At 46.2% G+C, this 19989-nt stretch overlaps 1 protein-coding gene across 4 annotated transcripts in view; it reads left to right on the forward strand.

Annotated features, from left to right (window-relative positions):
• The window catches only part of TBL1X (transducin beta like 1 X-linked), a 214085-nt gene that overhangs the window by 67503 nt on the left and 126593 nt on the right, over window positions 1-19989 (forward strand). For 3 of the 4 annotated variants that reach the window (XM_026015328.2, XM_072744979.1, XM_072744977.1), the window contains exon 2: window positions 9734-9807. The gene's annotated coding sequence lies outside the window, so the exon portion shown is untranslated. Of the gene's footprint in view, window positions 1-2632; window positions 2888-9733; window positions 9808-19989 lie in introns of those variants that run through there. The other variant, XM_072744978.1, reaches the window with a different exon arrangement.

Raw genomic sequence — 19989 nt, forward strand, 5'->3', positions numbered from 1 at the left:
TGTTGCTGTCCTGAAATAAGTCTTCTTGGACTCTTTACATTTCTCCTGAAATTCTCAAATTAGTGAAAAGTTTTAAATGTCAGATGTTTTGTGATTATTTCCCGGGAAACCTGGAAGTGTGTTCGTACGCACTCACTGTGGGCATTGTTTACGGACTGTGGCCAGTTGTCTCACGCGTGCTGCTGTCCTGCAGACGCGCAGTCCCAACTGTGATTGATGGAAGCACTAATAATCGTAAAGGCATCATTGAACTTACTGCCATTATGTAGTCTTGCCATTAGGTATTTCTTCCTTAAACATTAGGTAATAAGAGCACAGCTTTCATTTTTTATGTAGGTGGCCCACACAATTTTTTGACACTTAAAAAATGGTTCTCCTTATTTATCGAGCCATTGCTTAAAATAGCAAGGAGTTGAATGCAATGGTGAAAAAAGTTTATTTAGCCCATACAGTGGGTTCCTAGGCAACTGTTAAAAATGATGTTATACAAATGGTATATTTATTGGCATTGAAATGTGTTTACAATATATCGCAGCGTGTTGCTGTGACCCCGGGAGACCCGCAGCCCAGTTGGGACTCTGAGCACTTCTAAAATGTATCCTTGGGGTCATACCAGCTGTGGGGAGATGTGCACACCGCTACCATGTTGTTTATCCGCTCAGACTTGGCTTATTTACCTACACTTCGGTGTTCTGTAGTTACCTCACATGAAGAATTATTAGAAGCAGCAACCCAATGAAACGTGTCCTGGGCCCCATTTACTGAGAACAGGGTTGGACGGAGCCCACACTTTCCCTCCCTGGGGCCCCTGGGAGAAATTGTGCACGTGTATCCAGTCTAGAAGTTGTGTTTTTAATTATCTTTTTCATTTTCTGGATACAAACATCTACTCATACTTGTTTCTTTGAATAGGTGGCTAGGAAACTCAGAATCCGATTTTAGTTCCCTTGCAACTGAGGTAAAGTTGTGTCTTTTCGTAGGCTTTGCATCTGGTCTTCATCTCCCAGCTCTAGCTCTTTCTGACTGCCTTTACCTTCTCTTTGCTCTGATTCCCCAGCTAATTATTTTACTGTTCCTCGTGTGTGTGTGTGTGTGTGTGTGTGTGTGTGTGTGTGTTTGGAATCCACTTCAAGTCCTTTATTCTTTTTCCTGGTGGAGAAAGACTGCGTATTTAGTGAATGAGTGCAGTGTGGATTCTTGGAGGTTGTTGGCTCACAATAGCTTTTGAATTCTCCTGTGTTAGCAGCATCTTATTTTAATCTGGCTGCTTCCTGCTGGTGTACGTCGGGACAGAGTATATTTCTAAATTTAGTATGATGGAGATGTGGGCAAAAGCAGCTGGTGAGCAGACCCCAGGTAGAGCTTTCTAGGCCTTTCAAGTCTGAAAGTTCAAGTTCTATAAAAGCAATTTAGGAAAGAAAAATTTATAACAATTAGCAACACTCTGGAGTCATTTCATTTTCCTGGGGAAAAAGCTCGCACCATTTAGGAAAAATAAATTCTTCGGCTTGAAGGTCCATGGAATGGAGCAGAAATTCTTTTTCGGTCTCTGCCAGCGCGGAGGGGCCGTTTCCTGCATGCTCCATGGGAAATGGGACTTCAGAGCTCTGAGTGTGCTCCATAACTTTGGTGAGAAACAGGAAGGGAAAATGAGGTTACAGAAGCAAAAGTTCTTAAATGTCTCCCGATAACAAGTATAAAGAATGAGCGCAGAGGGGCGCCTGGGTGGCTCCGCGGGTTAAGCATCCGACTCCTGGTTTCCGCTCGGGTCGCGATCTCGGGGTGCTGAGATCGAGCCCCGCCGTGGGCTCCCGGGCTGGCAGGCAGTGGGCAGGGGTGGGGACGGTGATGCAGTTCCTGGCCTGGCCCGTGTGGTCCTTCCGAGGGTGCAGGGCTGGGGAGTGTGACCCCCGGGCGGGCCTGCCCCGAGGGTGTGTCAGCGCCCCACCCGGGTGGCGGCCTCCGGTGCCCCTAGCCCTTGCCCTGGGCTCTTGGGGGGGCACGGTCACCCCAGTGGAGAACCGCCTGTCTAAACCCTTGGAGCAGCAGTCACCCTCGGTGTAAACGCATCACAGTTCCCGATGGCCCCTTTCTCCCAGCTGTTGAATTTGACGCTTAAAAAATTCCAGGGGTGCTGGCTGGCTCATTTGGGGGAGCACGGGTTGTGATCTTGACCTCAGGGTTGTGACTTCAAGCCTCACGTTGGGCGTAGACATTACTTAAATAAGTAAATGCGGGCAGCTCAGCAGTTTGGCGCTGCCTTCGGCCTAGGTCCTGATCCTGGGGTCCCGGGATCGAGTCCCACGTCTCTGCAGGGAGCTTGCTTCTCCCTCTGCGTGTGTCTCTGCCTCTCTCTCTCTTTCTCTCTCATGAATAAATAAATAAAATCTTTAAAAAAAATAAGTAAACGCTTCTCAAAAATTCCAGTTTTGGGAAAGCCTGGGGTTTAAAAGTTATTTTGAAGGCATCTATCTCCAAAGGGGTATGCATTAGAAAGTCGGATGGTTGGGGGTTTGCTTTTATAAGAGTTCTTCAATTTCTTTTGATACAGTGAAGCTACAGTGTCTTTGTGTAAGAGTGTTGGGTGTTCCTAGTCTTAGTTTTTCATTTGGGATTTTTTTTTTTTTTACAGATTTTATATATTTATTTGAGAGAGCGAGAGAGCGAGAGCAGGGGGAGAGGGAGAGGGAGACTGTGCTGAGCAGGGAGCCCGACCTGGGGCTCCATCCTGGCACTCTGCGATCATGACCTGAGCAGCTCCTGAGCGATGCAGATGCTTTCCTGATCCAGCCACCCAGGCGCCCCTGAATTTTTAGTTGGGACATCTTCCTGATATCCTGAATGTGGAGATGACACTGGAAACACTGTGCTTCGTGAATAGGAAGAGGTGTGTGTGTGTGTGTGTGTGCACGTGTGTATTTTAATACTTAGTTCTTCAATTAGCTGATTGTTGATATTGGTGTCCCAAAGTTTGAGGTATTTATGTAAGCAAATAATTGAATTTAATTGTTTCACAAAAGGGATTTGCTTGCCGCATTGTTCAGTGAAATCGAAGGCAGTATAATTGACCTTTCCAGGTGAGTGGGGGTAGCATGTGTTTGCCAAATGATAGAAACTGAAATGTGAACACTAGGACCATATGGTGTTCAGAAACTTTTATCATAATTTCAGTGAATAGATAATGTGCTTGACAATTACATCTAAAATTATGCTTAATGCTCACTGCAAAATGTGGAGACGGTGCTTGGGGAGATGAGGAAGAGATTAATTGGGATTCATTTCTACCTCATGATGCACTATGTCATCTATAAACAAAAAACTGATTAGAGTCACGTGAGGATTATCTGCATACACTTTGCTATTGTATCTGAGGGGAGAGATTCAAATCACTGTTGATTGACAATTTGCTGAATAAAAAAGATGTTATCCTAATACTTTAATAGGTCTTCTTTAAATGTGGTTATTTTTCTCACTAAAGATTAGTTTCATGCCATTAAGTAAAATGTAATTTATCATTCTAATTTAAATAATAATAAATGCTTAGAAACAAATATTGTACGACTGATAGCTTATTAAAATTTGCTGTGGGTTTGTTTTCTCTCCGGTGGTGTTGGCTCTAGAGAGATTATATATGATTATAAGCCCAATTGGGTCATGCCATTTCCTTATATCAGATTTTCATATGACAAATCATGTCTTGGTCTTTCTGTATGGAATCTTTTTGGTATATCATAGTTTTGAGCCAGGAACCCACTTTTTATTTGTTGTGAGTGGCATATGGTTGACTCTACTGGTGTGGGGTGGTGGGTAAATGATATAAGTGTCTAACCATATGCATTCAGATGCATCAAGTATGGGTTTAGAAGCATTGATTTTGCTGGTTATACAAATTCAAAAATCTTATTAGCATCATAATATATTAAAAAAGAAATCAAGTTTATATAAGCATCTTGTTTGTTGTCTGGTTTTTCTCCTTTTTGAATAGTTTATGCTAAACTTGTAAAACTGACAAATATAATAAAATGTCACGTTTTGCAGGAATGAATAGATATTAAATGGCTTATCTGAAGACTAGATGAAGAAAATGTGTTTCCCCGTTGATCCTTAAAAAATGAATGATTCCCCCTGTACGTTTATTTCCCTATTCCCATAGTGCTAGTAGGTTTGTTTTTTAGTTAGTTTGTTTCTTTTTTTCAAAGCTGAAAAAAATAATGACTTTCTTTGGGTATTGAGCTTGCTCTTAATTTGTTTTCAGTGCACACCTGGTACCTGCCTCTGTATGGTGGGCACTAGCTTTAAAGAAGTTGGTTTGCAATGATTGAGATGAAACAGTAGGCTCATTGGCTTTGGCTTGGGTGCCCAGAACTTTGGGAGTCTTGTTTTTGTTTCAATTTTTGAGGTTTCAGTTTTTCAATTTTTGAGGTTCTGTTTTGTGTCATGGTCATTGTTAATACAATGTCTGGATAACAATTTATTATGTTGGTGATACTTGTTGAGTGAGTAAATGAATGCCCAGAGATTGCCCTGGTATGCCTTTTCAGTCTCCATCCCCTAGAGCACCCACTATACAGAAGTAGTAGGGGGTCTTCAAGTTCTTAAGAGGAAGGAGGCCATAAGGAATGAAGTCTTAGAACCTCATATTGAAAATAGTTGTGGTGAGGATTTAGAAATTACATTCAGGGCAGCCCCAGTGGCGCAGCGGTTTAGCGCCGCCTTCAGCCCAGGGCGTGATCCTGGAGACACAGGATGAGTCCCGTGTCGGGTTCCCTGCATGGAGCCTGCTCCTCCCTCTGCCTGTGTCTCTGCCTCTCTCTTTCTGTCATGGATAAATAAAAAATTAAAAAAAAAAGAAATAAGAAATTACATTCAATTTCTTTTTCTGAACATCTTAACATCTTCTGATGTTTATTTTTTTATTTTTATTATTTTTTTTAAGATTTTAAAAAATTTATTCATGATAGAGAGAGAGAGTGAGAGGCAGAGAGAGAAGCAGGCTCCATGCCGGGAGCCCGACGCGGGACTCGACCCCAGGATTCCAGGATCGCGCCCTGGGCCGAAGGCAGGCACTAAACCGCTGAGCCACACAGGGATCCCCTTTTCTGATGTTTACTATCATCTTAGAGTTGGTGCTACAGACACTGCTTCTCCTGTGTTGGTTTTTTCCCCCATTTGTCATAGTCTTTAGATTTGTATTAATACAGTAACCCCTGGCCACATGTGACTATTTACACTTAAATTAATTAAAATTAAATAAAATTTGAAAGCCAGTTCCTCAATTGCACTAGCCAAACATTTCAAGCACTTAGTAGCCACATACTTTATTGGTCAGTGAAGACCTAGTGCAGAAAGTTTTAACACATAGATGAGAAATGATTATTCAGAGTTTTGTCTAATAGCTATTCCAAGGAAGAGAGGGTGGAAAAAATCTTAAATCTGAAGAAGAGAGAAATTTCATACCAGTGACTAGAACAGAGAATGAAAAGCATATCCCCCAAAAAATTATTACATGAAAGCTCATATTTGTCATTTTGGAATATTAGAGATAAAGTCAGTATCTAAGCATTATCCTAGATTCAAAAGTCATATGAAGGATCTGGAATCAGAATGATATTAGGTTTCCTGGTAGCAGCATTGGAAGTTGGAAAAGAGACTAAGTATAGAATTCTATGCAAATAATTTTCACTCAGATTCTAAAGCCATTCCTCTACTAGTTGTTAATTAGAGTAGAATAAAGATATTTGTACATATTCAGGATATCAGTGAAATTCAGCCTTTACACATCACTCCTCAGAAATCTACTAGAGAATGTGTCCAACCAAATTGAGAGAGTAAACCAAGAAAGGGAGAGATTTGGGATCTTAGAAACCAAAAGAGACAATATATTTTCAAGATGTTGTGGTTTTGAGGTGGCATGAACTCTGTAGCAGGCCTAATACAGACAGGTGCAGACTGAACAGAGATGAAATTTCAGAAGGTCTAATGAGTGAATATTTGGGTGATGTAGGAGTGATTGAGGGGGAAACCCATAGAGCTAACAGATTATCTGAGAAATTTGATCATGTGAAAAATTGAATCAGAAGATTGTGGACAATGCTGCATGAATTCCCAAAGGATAGAAAGAAAGAAAAAAAACCCCAAAACCTAAGGAAATAAGAAACAGATGCAATTAGTAACCCCAGGAAAACAAAAGGGTTGCATAAGAAATGAATCATAATCATACTATATTGCTTGCTCCTCAGCAGTGCCCGTTCCACTGCCAAAATAGTATCTGTCAGATACAGATTTTTAAAAAAAGATTTATTTATTTATTCATGAGAGAGACAGAGAGGCAGAGACACAGGCAGAGGGAGAAGCAGGCTCGTCACAGGAAGCCCAATGTGAGACCCCATCCTGGGACTCCGGGATCGCGCCCTGAGCCAAAGGCAGATGCTCCACCACTGAGCCACCCTGGCGTCCCTTAAATACAGATTTAACCAAAAACTATTAGACTATTAGGAAAATGGTAGGGTGAGCAAGGATTGAGGATGGAATTTAAATAACCAGAATCCTCATTTATGTGTGAAAAAATCAAGTAATATCTAAAGCTGATAGGGAATATTACAAGCAGATTATTTAGAAACATGGAAGTCATCCTGAGGGTCACTGCCAATAATACAAACAGTTCTGAGATTTGAAAATGGTTGCTTTGGGAAGTAGAATTGTGGATAGACGGTGCTATAAAAAGCTTGTAAGTAAAAAGAGGAGTCTTTTTGCCTCACCTGTAATTTACTTTTATTATTTGTTTTGAAGATTTTATTTATTTATGAGGGACATACAGAGAGAGGCAGAGACACAGGCCGAGGCACAGGCCGAGGGAGAATCAGGCTCCTTGTGAGGAGGCCGATGGGGGACTTGATCCCAGGACGCTGGGATCATGCCCTGAGCTGAAGGCAGATGTTCAACCACTGAGGCACCCAGGTGCATCTGTATTTTACTTTTTTTTTCCCCTAAGATTAATTAATTAATTAATTAGAGAGAGAGAGAGAGAGAGAGGCAGAGACGCAGGAGGAGGGAGAAGCAGGCTCCATGCAGGGAGCCCGACATGGGACGCGATCCCGGGACTCCAGGATTGTGCCCTGGACCAAAGGCAGGTGCTAAACCGCTGAGCCACCCAGGGATCCCCTACTTTTTAAAACAATGTACCTGCATTACTTTGAAAGGAATAAAAGTGGTTTGGAACATGAAAGTATGTAAAGGATGTATCTCCTGTAAAATTAGAGAAACTTTAGTGTGGTTGACCTTGGCAGTATTGATATTTGGGCCAGATAATTTTTTTTGCTAAGAAGGGTTATGCTGTGTGCTGCATCCCTGGCTTTTCTGGAGGCCCAGAGCATTCTTCCTCCAGTCCTGACAACTAAAAATGTCTCCAGACATTGCCCAGTGTCCCCTGAGAGACAGCCCCATCTGAGAACCACTGATTTAAAGGATTTAAAATCTGTTATTGAATGAATCATCACCATACATAAAAATGATATTCAGTGTTGGTAATGGAGGAAACAACAGCTTCATTACATAGAACTCGAACCTCATAGCAAATGAAGTGTTCAGAATTCTCTGGCTCCTCAGGCCAGTACCCGGCTTAGCCCCTGGCTCTCGGCCCGGTTAATTCAGGGTTCCCTAAAAAAAGAAAGGACTCAGAAGGAAATTGCAGCTTCTCTGTTATGCTCAGTGGCTTCTGAAAACATATTTTGGATTTTTTGCGTTGTTTTCATGATGGTACAACTTGAATTTCTCTGGGGTGCAAGTGTTAATCATTATGGCCACTTTGGGAAAATATAGCAGCCTTAGGATATAGTTCTGTGGTCAGTGGGCTGCAGGACAGACAGATCCATCCCCCCCGCCCAGCATTCTTGTGCATGTTTCTGGTTCACTTCTTTGCAAGTGTTTTCCCTTCGAATTTACAAGGGAAGTCAACAGGAAAATGGTTCCTCAGATTTTTTCATGTGTGGATGAAACCTCATAAATAATTTAATACCCTCATTTCACAGCCGAGGACTCTCTGGTCCAGAGAGAGTTTCTTATAATTAATTAGGAGCAAAGTGAGGCCTGTAAACCTGCCCTTCTTTTTTCCCCCTTTCCTTTTTCTATTTTTTATTTATTTTTTAGTACAACAGTATTAAAAGTGAGACTGCTGCTGTGGAATGAAGACAGAGCAGGGTAGGGCAGTGGACCGGCCATCTGGCACCTTGTGTCAGCATTTCACACAGTGCAGGGCTCTGAGCGTCGGCTGCCAGGGGCATGAGCCCTTGTTAGCTCAGAGAAAATGAAAAAGAGAACTGGCTGGCTCAGCGGGGGGCCCTGGCTCCTGCCTGGGTGGACCTGTGGGTTGGCTGCTATTTCGGGGTCGCCCCTGCTGGCAGCGCACCGTCTGCAGGGGCATCTTGCACAGGTGGCCTCCTCTCCCCTCTGCTGGACGGGGCACCCGTTCTCCCCGCTGCCCGGCGTCCCGGCACTCTGCTGCCCACACGCCCTCTTCCCGAGCACCCCGGGAGCATCACCTGACGTTTTTAGCAACCTCGTTGCTCTCTGGCCTACGTTTGTGGCCTCCAGCACCACTCAGGCTGCAGTTCCCTTCTCTTCCTCCTCGCCTGACTCCAGGGGCCCGTAGAAATGCTGCTGCCTCCAGGAAGCCTCTCTAGGTTTCTTCCGGGTGGTGAGCAGGGGCAGAGGAGACCGTGTGGTTTCTTGCCATCTGCTGTCCTTGTCATCCATGTTTCATGCTCCTCTTTCCTGCTGGCACTGCGAGCCACCAATGGGTCTCTTCCGAGCAAGAGCTTCTCTGGATTTCATCCTGAGCATGATAGGAACCCCTGAGGGTTTTTTTTTTTTTTAATTTTAATAGCTGAATGATCAGATTTTCTTTTCTCATTAACTGATGCTGGGTGAAGAATAAGGCATTGTTGGGCCCGTGTAGGATCACTTTCCTTTCCATGGGCTCTCAAGTCCTCTGGGACCTGGGACCTGCTATTACTCACCCAGCCCACTAGGCCTCCTCCCTCTTGCCAAGGTCATTCTCACCACAGGACGTTTGCACTTGCTGGCGTCTGCGGTCTGGCCTCCCTGTCCCCCATTCAGATGCTCTCTCCTCCAAGAGTGCTGCCCCAGGCCCCGCTGTAAACTCCTTGCCCCTGGTCTCTTCCTCTTCCACCACCAACTGGAGTTTCCGTAGTTCTGTCGTCTGAAGTGGGCCTTGCTGTGCGTTTGCTTTCTAGTTAATCGTCCCTGCTCTTGTGTCACCAGGCTCTACCCCCGTTTTCACTGCCAGGATGGGTACATTCTGCAAGACCAGACACTACGTGTCCCTAGTACCAGAGCAACACCCAGCACCGTTTGTGTTTCCCGCAAGACGGAGCGAGTCGTGGTTGTCAATAAAAACTTGCTGAGTCGGGCTGAGTGTAGAAGTACCTGTATTTTCACTTGGCGTGCTTTGGGGGGGACGGGGTGTTAGCATCGTAATTGGTTGTGAGATAAACTTCCGAGCAGATTTGTGTGAGCAGTTTCATCGTGTGCTCTAAGTCGAGAGCGAAGCCTGAGGTTCACCGATGGTGCTCGTGTACCCGCTGACGTAGCAGACGTTTCCCTTTGTCCCATCTCTGGTTCCATATCCTCTGCTGGCCCGTGGAACGGTCATCGGTACACTTGAGGACGTTTGCATGGACACGTTGGCCTTACTCTGGGTGTTTTTCATTACCAGGTAACTGAAGACCGAAAACAAGCCCAAGAATAAAGCCTCGAAGGAAGGAGGGATTTGCCTGCATTTGGCTCTGAGTAAGTGAAGTTGTACCATGGATTCCTTATTATGTCATAAATATCCTGTCAGCCTCTTCAGATTTTCTGCGCTTAAAAATTAAATGTCAAAAAAAAAAATTAAATGTCACTGTATTGGCCGTAAGTCCTGGAAATGGTGATTTCTTAAGATTTCGTGTAACAGGTAATTGTGCTAGCAAGAAAATGCTGTGCGTCTGCGTGGCACAACTTCTTTCCTGTTTCGGTTCCGGGAGCCGGAAATTTTCGAGAAGAGAAATGGAGATGATTGTTAAAATGTGTGTGCTTTGGAGAGGAGGAGCAGCACTTCTGTTTTCTTTCCCATATACAGTTGAGGTATTTGTCCCTAGAAGGCTGCTGTTTGCACAAACCAGGGCTTTTGACTCTGTATCTGCCACAGGCTCCCTCAGGCTTGTCTGTTCTTCCCAGTATGTGTTTGGGACATGACAGGCCACCCCGGCCAGAATTTTCCAGAACGACCTCCTTCGGGCCCGGAACGGGGCCTTCGGGGCCCCAGAGCCGTCACGGTGGCCGCAGCTGCAAAGCCGGGCCCGGCGTCCAGAGCACTCGGGTGACAGCTCTTCCGTCCCCGGACGACCCTGGGGAGCCCGTCCCTCCGGAGCGTGCTGCGGGCCCAGCCGAGGCGCGGCTGCTGTGGGTGGTTCCCGGGTCGCCCGCACGCGCGTGTCCGTGGGTTTGCCCAGGCCAGGGCGGTCCGTGTAAACAGGGTCACACGGGGCACGATCACGGCCGGCTTGCGACCCCCCGCGGGACGCCGTCGCGGTCCCCACGTGTGGGGGGCGTGCGCATCCTTCCTTCTCACCAGATGCTGGTCTGTTGTATGAATAGGCCACGTTTTGTTTATCCGTTCATCAGACGGTTCGCAGAGAAGCTGCTTTTCCGAATTAACCTGAAGCTCCCGAGAGTTTGCAGAAAGAGCCCCTGAGATCCAGAATACCGGCCCCTCCTGCCCGTCCTGGGGGCATCTTGCCTCCCCATCCTGCGACACTGCTGTCCGAGGGCGAGGTGGACGCTGGCCTCAAGTGCAGACCTTCCCTGGATCTCACCAGTTTGCCTGTGCACATGTGTGTGTTTGCATGCACGTGTACACGTGTGTCGCATGTACACGTGCATGCAGCCACTGCCATCATCTCCCCCAAAACTGTGGCCTCACCAGCAGAGCTCCCCTTGCCACTCCTTTATGGCACTGTCTCCAGCTCCTGGCAGCCCCTGGGTTCTCCATCTCTAGAACTGGTCATTTCGAGAATGTTCCATAAATGGAATCATGGCATCTGGCCTTTGGAGACCACCTTAATTCACTCTGCCTAAAGCCGTTGTGATCCATCCACGTTGTGGTGTCAGCAGCTCGTGCCTTTTCGGTGCTGAGCAGTGTCCCACTGCAGGGGCATCCAGAGCCTCTTTGTCCGTTCGCTCTGTACAGGGCGTTTGGGCTCTTTGGGATGCGGGGACAGGACAAGTTGAGCTGCCGTGAACATCCGTGCACCGCTTTGGTGTTCTAAGTCCCCACTTTTGTTCCTCGTGTGGTCCTGTGAGATCGGTGCCATTGCAGGTGTCCACTGACTGGACAGGGAAGGGATGGCACAGGCAGGCCCTGGGCCTCCCAGGTCCCCCCCGGGGCAGCACCCCCGAAGCCCGCAAACCGCAGCCCCCTGGGGGGTGCAGCCCTGCTGCCGGGCCTTCTGCCTTCTGGCCCGTGGATGTGGATACAGACCCGAGACCCGACATGCAGACTGAGGGCTGCTGGCCATGCCAGGGGGTGCCCATGGGGCGCCGAGCCGTGCCACCCGGGACGATTGCCTTCGTGGATGACACAGACCTGCCACCGGAGGAGCAGAGCCCAGCGACATGTCAACCTGCTTCCCCATTGGGGGACCGTCGTGTACGGGGCCGAGGCGGCTCAGGGAGGCAGCTTCCAGTTCCTTCGGCAGGGCTACAGCCCGGCGGGGAGTCCTGGGGGTGCCGTTAGCTGGTGGGGTTGGAGGCAGACCCCCCCCGGGGCTCTCCTGGGCTCGTGCCCCCCCACCTGCGAGTGACTGGGAACCCTCGGACACCCAGTGTTTGCTGTCGGGCTTTATCCTGTTTGCCCAGCGCGTGCGCGTGCGTGTCATTCTAAACCCCTGCTGTCTACTTTCTCATTTATCTCTGATTGCCGTCCCTTTGGGGTCTACGTTACAGGATGGGTGACCGATCCTCGCCAGTTCCGTTTTTATTCTTACAGTCCAGGAAGGGCACAAATGGTCCATCCAGGTAGTTGTGATCAAAGGGCGCCGTGGCCCGCAGAGTGGCACGTCGAAGCCTGAAGGATCGGTTCGTGTTAGAGTCGATTGGAGCCGGACGTCGTGGCAGGGACAAGCCCGGGACTCCGGCCCGTGTCAGCTGGCTGGTGCTCGGGTTGCAGAACAACTGCCCTGCAGGTGTTTTCATACTAACTGGGTGAAGGTGGCGCCCCCGAGGGGTCTCCGAGCAGGCCAGGGAGGGTGGGTGGTGCTCACCTTATCAAAAGCAGTGAAGCTTCACAGGTGACCTTGTGGCCATAGCTTTTTGATTTAAAGGCGTCAATCCCGTATGGATAATCCGATAGAGCAGTTGCTTTCTGTGGTCTCCCGCGATGAAGAGTCCCTGATGAGCGCTATTTGACAACACGATTCAGCTTTTTGTTCTCCCTTTCGGTTTGCCGTGCTGATTTATTGAGTGTTCTTTTCTTTCGAGCGACATTTGTCTTCACCCGTTTTTGCAGATGCCGGGAGCACGCAGATGCTGCTGCCTCCGGGTTATCGGGAAAACGGCTTTCTTGGGAGAAGCTGGGTCTTCTTTTCTCTTGAGCCCAAGCTGACCGGGAGGGCCCACCCTCCTCCCAGCTAACACGTTGAAAGTCTAGTGGGTTCCTTCAGGGTGGAGCTTGATCACATGGGCATTAATTAAGTTCTTGATGAATTGAACTCAAGAACAAACTCTGGAAATGGTTTTTAGATTCTGGTCGTAACATGGCTAGGAAGGGGCCTCAAGATGGTGAAAGAATTCTTGGCATTTCTTTCATTTTTCACTACTTCTGCCTCTTATAATTAATCAAAGTATGTTGTTTTTCCTAATGTTTGCTTTGTAAACATGGGCGGTTCCCAAAGTGTCTCTCAGGTTAGGACCGTGGTTGTCAACTGGGGTGTTTTCCCCCCCAGGGGACACTTGGTAAAGTCTGGAGACATATTTTTCAGGACGTTGAGTGTGTGTGTTGCGGGGGTGGATACTTAAATCTAGAAGGTGGGCCCCAGGGATGCTGCTAAACATCCTCTAGGGCACAGGACGGCCTCCCACACCAGAGGTATCTGGCCCAAATGTCAATAGTGTTGAGGTTGGCTGGTTTGGGACCTGGCCCACAAGTTTGCATATGTAAAATACGGCCCTGTGTCTGGTTTCATAGTAGCTTGGGTGTGAAGCACTGTAGCGAGGAGCTAGACACGTTGGGCCTCCGACAGTGACTCCGATGCTCACTGTAACTATAAATTTGGAAAAGAATCAGGCTATAGGCCTGGATTTTCTATTCCTGAATAATGTTTTTTTTTGTGTGTGTTAAGAAATACAGTTTTGACAACATGATCATGTGTATATTTCACAGGCATCAAATCGGGTTAATTTCATTTAATTTGTATAATCCATTAAGAAAAATAATTTACATAATTTGTGGTGTCTTTAGAGTCAGTAGCGATTCTGAATTTATTACTTAGAATTATTATGTAATTCTTCAAATCTGTATGCAAAATTAGCAAAATTTTTAAAAAGATTTATTTTAGAGTGAGCAAGAACCTGAGTGGGGGGAGGGGCAGAGGGAGAGGGATGGGGCAGACTCCACGCCCCGCCCTGTACGGAGTCTGACACCGAGCTCCATCTCATGACCCTGGGATCATGACCTGAGCCGGTATGAAGAGTAGGACAAAATAGCGAATTTTGACATGAAAATAGTCCCCTGCGGAAAGAGGAAAGATCATGCCTTTACTTAATACCTATCAAAGTCAGATTTTACAAAGAATTCTTTTTTATCGTGATAAAATACACATCACGTATAATTTACTGTCTTACCCATTCTTGAGTTTCACCTCAGTGTCATTATGTTCACATTTTTGTGCAGCTCTTTCATCTTTCATCCCAAACTGAACCTCTGCCGCATTAAACACTGACTCCTGATTCCTGTCCCGCAGCCCCTCGCTCCCACCATTTCATTTTCTGTCTCTGCGGATTTGCCTTTCTAGGTACTTATATAGGTGGAATCACACAATTTTTGTGTGTGGTTTATTTCACTCAGTATCATATCTCTGAAGTCCATCCATGTGGTAGCGTGTGTCTCCTTCCTTCTTTAGGCTGAATAAAATTCATTCTCTGTAGAGACCACATTTGGTTTATCTGTTCATCCATTGTTGGGTGGTTGAGTGGTTTACAACAAATATTTTAAAGCTGGATCCACTGTGTCTGGCTCATCACTGCTGTGTAGACATAGCTAGCAAGCGGTTCTGGGTTCTGGTGGTGAAATCGTGTTGTACCCACGCAGAGACTGGCACAGCTTTCCTCATGCACATCCTCAAGTGCTGTTAACACAATATTCTACTATTTTACGAACTACAGTTGACCCTTGAATAACATGGGTTTGAACTGCGCAGGTCCACTGAGATGCAGGTTTTTTTTTTTTTTTTTTAGTAAATACTGTACTGTACAGTACAGAAGAAGTGAGGTGTCATTACCCAGGAGCTGGGGGAGGGGCATCTCCTGCTCCCCCTCAGCCCCAACCCCCTCCTCCAGCCCCCCCACCCATCCCAATTTTAGTTTCATGCGATAAAAAGGCCGAACTTTTTATTCCATAAAACATGAAGGAAAAAACTCAAAATAAAAATATATTTCAAGTTCATGACCAGAAAACTCCCACCCCTTGCCATTCCCAAAAGGACCTTTTATGTACGTGACACTTTTTTGTTGTTTGTTTTGTTTGGGGTTTTACCATTACTGGGATTTTTAAATTTGTTTTCAGGGGGTTTTTTTGGGGGGAAAAATTTTTAAAAATGGAAGCTTCTAGCAAGCCCCCCCCCCCCCCGCCCACCCCAGTCAACCTCTTTGCTTTCTTCTTTTAAAAAAAAAAAAGAAAGAAAGAAAAAAGGCCAAAAAAAAAAAAAAAAACAAAAAAACAAAAAAACCAAGCCCTGCTGTCTGTACCCAAGCCCTTCCACCAGGAAAGCTAGTCTAGGTGTGAGGTTTCATGCTGTCTTTGTAGCCATCTAAAAATAATGATAATAATAATAAACTGGGCAGTTTTTTTTTTTTTAAAACATAGTGCATTTATTTAAACTGTTGCTTTTCATAATTCATTGAATCTTATCCCAGGTCAATATCTTCATTTTATTACTTTACTGAATACATTCATTAGTGTTACATAAAACTTCACATAAAATTACATACAAATTAAAAGTACAGTTAAGAACATAGTCATGATCTGTGTGAAAGGATTCACCGTTATGGCACCCTAGTCCCTGATGGGAGTACTTTTTCTGTTTTGTGGGCTTCACAACCTTAGACTCTCTTCTGTTTTAGAGAAAATAAAGCATCTCCTCTGAGCTCTATGCCACGAGGTGCCCAGCCACTGCATTATCGGTTTGTGTTCACCCAGTGGTACCTGTCCACCCGGTGGTTAGCAGCAGACCTCTGACCTTTAGGATGTTTATGCAGTGCATGAGAAGTGTTCCCTAGGAGGCCCATATGGCCATCTGCCATATTCTTTTTGCGGGAGACATGGAACCAAGTAAATCTGTTTTCTATATGATTTTTTAATTTAATTTTATTTTTTTAAGATTTTATTTTTATTTATTGAGACACACACACACACACACACACACACACAGAGGCAGAGACACAGGCAGAGGGAGAAGCAGGCTCCACGCTGGGGGCCCACCGTGGGACTTGATCCAGGGTCTCCAGGATCACAGCCCTGGCTGCAGGCAGCGCTAAACTGCTGCGCCAGCGGGGCTGCCTTGATTTTCTTTCTTTCTTTTTTTTTTTTTAAACGTTTTATTTATTCATGAGAGACAGAGAGAGAGAGAGGGGCGGGGAGTGGGGCAGAGACACAGGCAGAGGGAGAAGCAGGCTCCATGCAGGGTGCCTGATGTGGGACTTGATCCCAGGTCTCCAGGACCACGCCCTGGGCTGAAGGCAGCGTTAAACTGCTGAGCCACCTGGGCTGCCCCTGATTTTCTTTTTTAAAAAAATTATTTTAGAGCGAATGAGAGGGTACACATAAGCGAGTGTGAGCAGAGTGAGGGGCAGAGGGAGAGAATCTCAAGCAGATGCCCCACTGAGCGCAGAGCCCAATGCAGGGCTTGATCTCACAACCCTGGATTGCAACCCAAGCTGAGTTCAAGAGTTGCATGCCTAACCGACTGAGCCATCCAGGTGCCCTTCCGTATGATTCTTGCTTGCTTGCTTTTTTCTCTTCTCTCTTTCTCTTTCTTTCTTCTTTAAAGATTTTATTTATTTATTCATTAGAGACATAGAGAGAGAGGCAGGCTCCCCCTGGGGAGCCTGATGTGGGACTCCATCCCAGGACCCCTGGGATCACAACCGGAGCCAAAGACAAATGCTCAACCACTGAGCCACCCAGGTGCCCCTATATGATTTTCTTTTTTTTTTTTTTTAAAGATTTTATTTATTTATTCATGAGAGACAGAGAGAGAGAGAGAGAGAGAGAGAGAGAGAGAGAGAGAAGCAGAGACACAGGCAGAGGGAGAAGCAGGCTCCATGCAGGAAACCCGACATGGGACTTGATCCTGGGTCTCCAGGATCAGGCCCTGGCTGAAGGCGGCGCTAAACCGCTGAGCCCCCCCAGGCTGCCCCCCATATGATTTTCTTAATGACATTTTCTTTTCTCCAGCTTACTTTATCGTCAGAATACAGTGCGTAATACATATCACATACTAAACGTGTAAATGGAGTGTTTATGTTATTGTTAAGCCAATTGGTCAACAGTAGGCTGTTCATTTGGGAGGAGTCAGAGCTTTTATGCAGACTTTGAGCTGTGTCAGGGGTGGATGTCCCCATCTCCTGAATTGCCCAACGGTCAACTGTACTCTTCTGAGATGAGCTTTTATACATTTGTCCACCCTGCCTCTTTATTCCCCTAGCTTCCAATGGAGTGAGCAGTAGAAGTATTTATTTTAAGCAGTAGCAGAAGCATCCAGAAAGGCACTCATACCCTCCCACTTCCTGCCATGCACTCTTGAAATGAGATCTCTTTCCTGCCTCCCTCGCCTCGTTTGCCTCTGGCCACCCTCTCTATGACACGTAACCGTCCCCACCTGTACCTGAATGGACTTTCTTCCCCCCCCCTGCCTCCTGGGACCTCACTTCTCTGCCATAGAATAAACTTTGGCTCTGTGTGCATAAACCTTTGAGACATTTTGTGTTCAGCACGTTGAGATCTTTACATGGAAAGATTTTTCAGTTACTCTTAAATGAGGTGCCTGTAATTGCACACTGCTCGGTATTGGGGTCTGACTTTGTCCTGGCCTGTTATCCCTGTACTTCATCCTCAAGCAACTGCTGTGTTTTGTTTTTGTTTTGTTTTTGTTTTTTGTTAAGATTTCATGTACTTATTCATGAGAGACAGAAAGAGACAAGAGACCTAGATGCAAGGAGCCGGATGTGGGACTCGATCCTAGGACCCTGGGATCACACCCTGAGCTGAAGGCAGACACTGAGCCACCCAGGCGTCCCGCAGCTGCTGTATCTTTACCTGAGTATCTATTCAGTTGCAATGAGTTTCTGACTTTAATCACACACAGCAATCAGAATGGATTTCTTTGACATTTTGGTGCAAAGTAGGACAGCAGAACTGCTATTGATTTATCTGTTTATTTGTTCAGCAGGTAATGAGTTCTTCCCGAGTGCTGGGTGCTAGGGATGGAGCGGGATGTTGTTCGTGAGGGCAGCCACTGCCGCAGGGACTTGATTTGATTTTTTGTTGTGGATGATGAAAATGTCAGGAGCAAGCATGGAGCTCATTGAGGCAGTTTAAAGCCTCAGTTACAGAATCTGTAGGATCTGTAGCAATTTTTTTTTTAAACATTTTATTTATTTGAGAGAAAGGAGGGAAGAGCACAAGCAGGGGGAGTGGCAGGTAGAGAGAGAGGGAGAAGCAGACTCCCCTTTGAGCGGGGAGCCTGGACTTGGGGCTCAATCCCAGGGCCCTGAGATCACAACCTGAGCCAAAGGCAGACGCTTAATGGCCTGAGCCACCTCGGTGCTCGAATCTGTAGCAATTTACCTTACTTAACAAAATGCTCTAGTGGCATTTTAAGTTATTCAAAATGCACGTCTACTTTTTTATTTCAAGCTAATGAAAGAGACACTGTCAACCACTTGTTTTGTGAATCTAAAGAAAAACTTCCTCTGTAAGGCAGGACTTCACTGCTGGAGGATTTTTCTGGCTTAGATAGTGGGTTGCATTTAATCTGTTTTATATTGCTGATTAATTTTAAGTAGGACTTAAATTTCAATTTATGTTTTCTTTTTAAAATTACATTATTGGGTGCTTTCATGATTTCATTAAAAAAAAAAAAAACCTTCCTATTGGAAGGCACCGCATTTGACAGCAGTGGGGGGGGGGGGCAGAGTGTTTGACCTTTAATATTTTTTTTTTTACGTCTCCTTTAAAGACATTTTTTCTGTGTGAGCACACAGCGTTTGGTTTTCAAAATCCAGATTCCTCTAAACTCCCAAATTTTCGTTGCAAATACCATGTTTGCTGCTGAGTTCTTCTCCCAGTGTTTAGTGCCGTGGAATATTGTCATTTTGTACTCTGAAGCTATTTGTCTTTGTCAGAGGATGTAGGTGGAATATTAATCTTGTATGAAATTCAGATAAGCAGGGAGCAGATGGATTTATGGCTCTTGAAACCTCTAAACTCTACAGCTGTGGTGAGTCGTTAACCTACGAATAAAGAAATTCTGGAGTGTGGTTAGCAAGGGCTGGCGTGACCCGACTGGCACAGAATGCATCACCCTGCCGGGGAGAGTGGTCTTGAGCCCCCTCTCCCCTGGTTTGGTGTTGACACTCTCCTACTGCGTTCTGGGCTTCCTCTGAGCGAAGGAGGAATGCTAAGGTGTGGGCTTCGCGGGAGTTTCCTGGGCTGCAGGCAGAGCTACCCCACAGCCCCGGGAGGCTTTGGGGGTCCCAGTAGCAAAACAGGTCCCCGGGTCTATTATATCCGCAGAAGCTGAGGAGAGTGTGCACCCCAGGCCCTGTGTCAGGCAGCCACAGGCAGGCGCAGGAGAGGCCCAGCGTAGAGAGGACCTGTCGGGGATCCCTGGGTGGCGCAGTGGTTTAGCGCCTGCCTTTGGCCCAGGGCGCGATCCTGGAGACCCGGGATTGAATCCCACGTCGGGCTCCCGGTGCATGGAGCCTGCTTCTCCCTCTGCCTGTGTCTCTGCCTCTCTCTCTCTCTCTCACTGTGTGCCTATCATAAATAAATAAAATAAAATAAAAAGTTTTTAGAGAGGACCTGTCCCGGCCGGCATCTTAGAACACGCAGCCTGTCACATCTAGTACGACTTCATCAAGAGGACGAAAGCACATGCAGGTCATAGTAGGGTGCGCTGGCCCTTGTGGGGATTTCAGCGATGGCAGTGAGATGACTGCATCTGAGGATCATTCTTTTGGACTTGAGCTGATGGCCAGAGTGCAGCACAGAAGGTGCCTGATGCTTACAAGAAGGTGTGCTTGGTGATTTGCCTCTCACACCTTGGCTGGGATGCCCTTGATGTAGGATGATGGAGGGAGGGGCCTTGGGTGAACTGGGAGCACCTCGCTGCCCTGAGTGTGTGTGATAGTCACCAGCAAGAAAGAAGTGAGTGTCCTGTCTAGAAAGGGCAGAATCAGTTTTGCAAAGAACCTAAATTTTATTTTATTTTTTATTTTTTTTAAGATTTTATTTATTTTAGAGTATTTTCAGTCCATAACAGGGACTCCTCATTTCTTCCTCTCCAGCGCCTGGCAAATGCTAGTCTGCTTTCTATCCCTATGGATTTACCAGTTTGGGACATTTCATTAAACAGAATCCTAGAATGCATGGCCCTCTGTGACTTGCTGCTTTACTGGGCATCATGATTTCATGGCTTTGCCATGTTGTAGTGTGTC

The sequence above is a fragment of the Vulpes vulpes genome, chromosome X (genome assembly GCF_048418805.1).
Source record: "Vulpes vulpes isolate BD-2025 chromosome X, VulVul3, whole genome shotgun sequence".
In the NCBI taxonomy this organism is placed as follows: Eukaryota; Metazoa; Chordata; class Mammalia; order Carnivora; family Canidae; genus Vulpes; species Vulpes vulpes.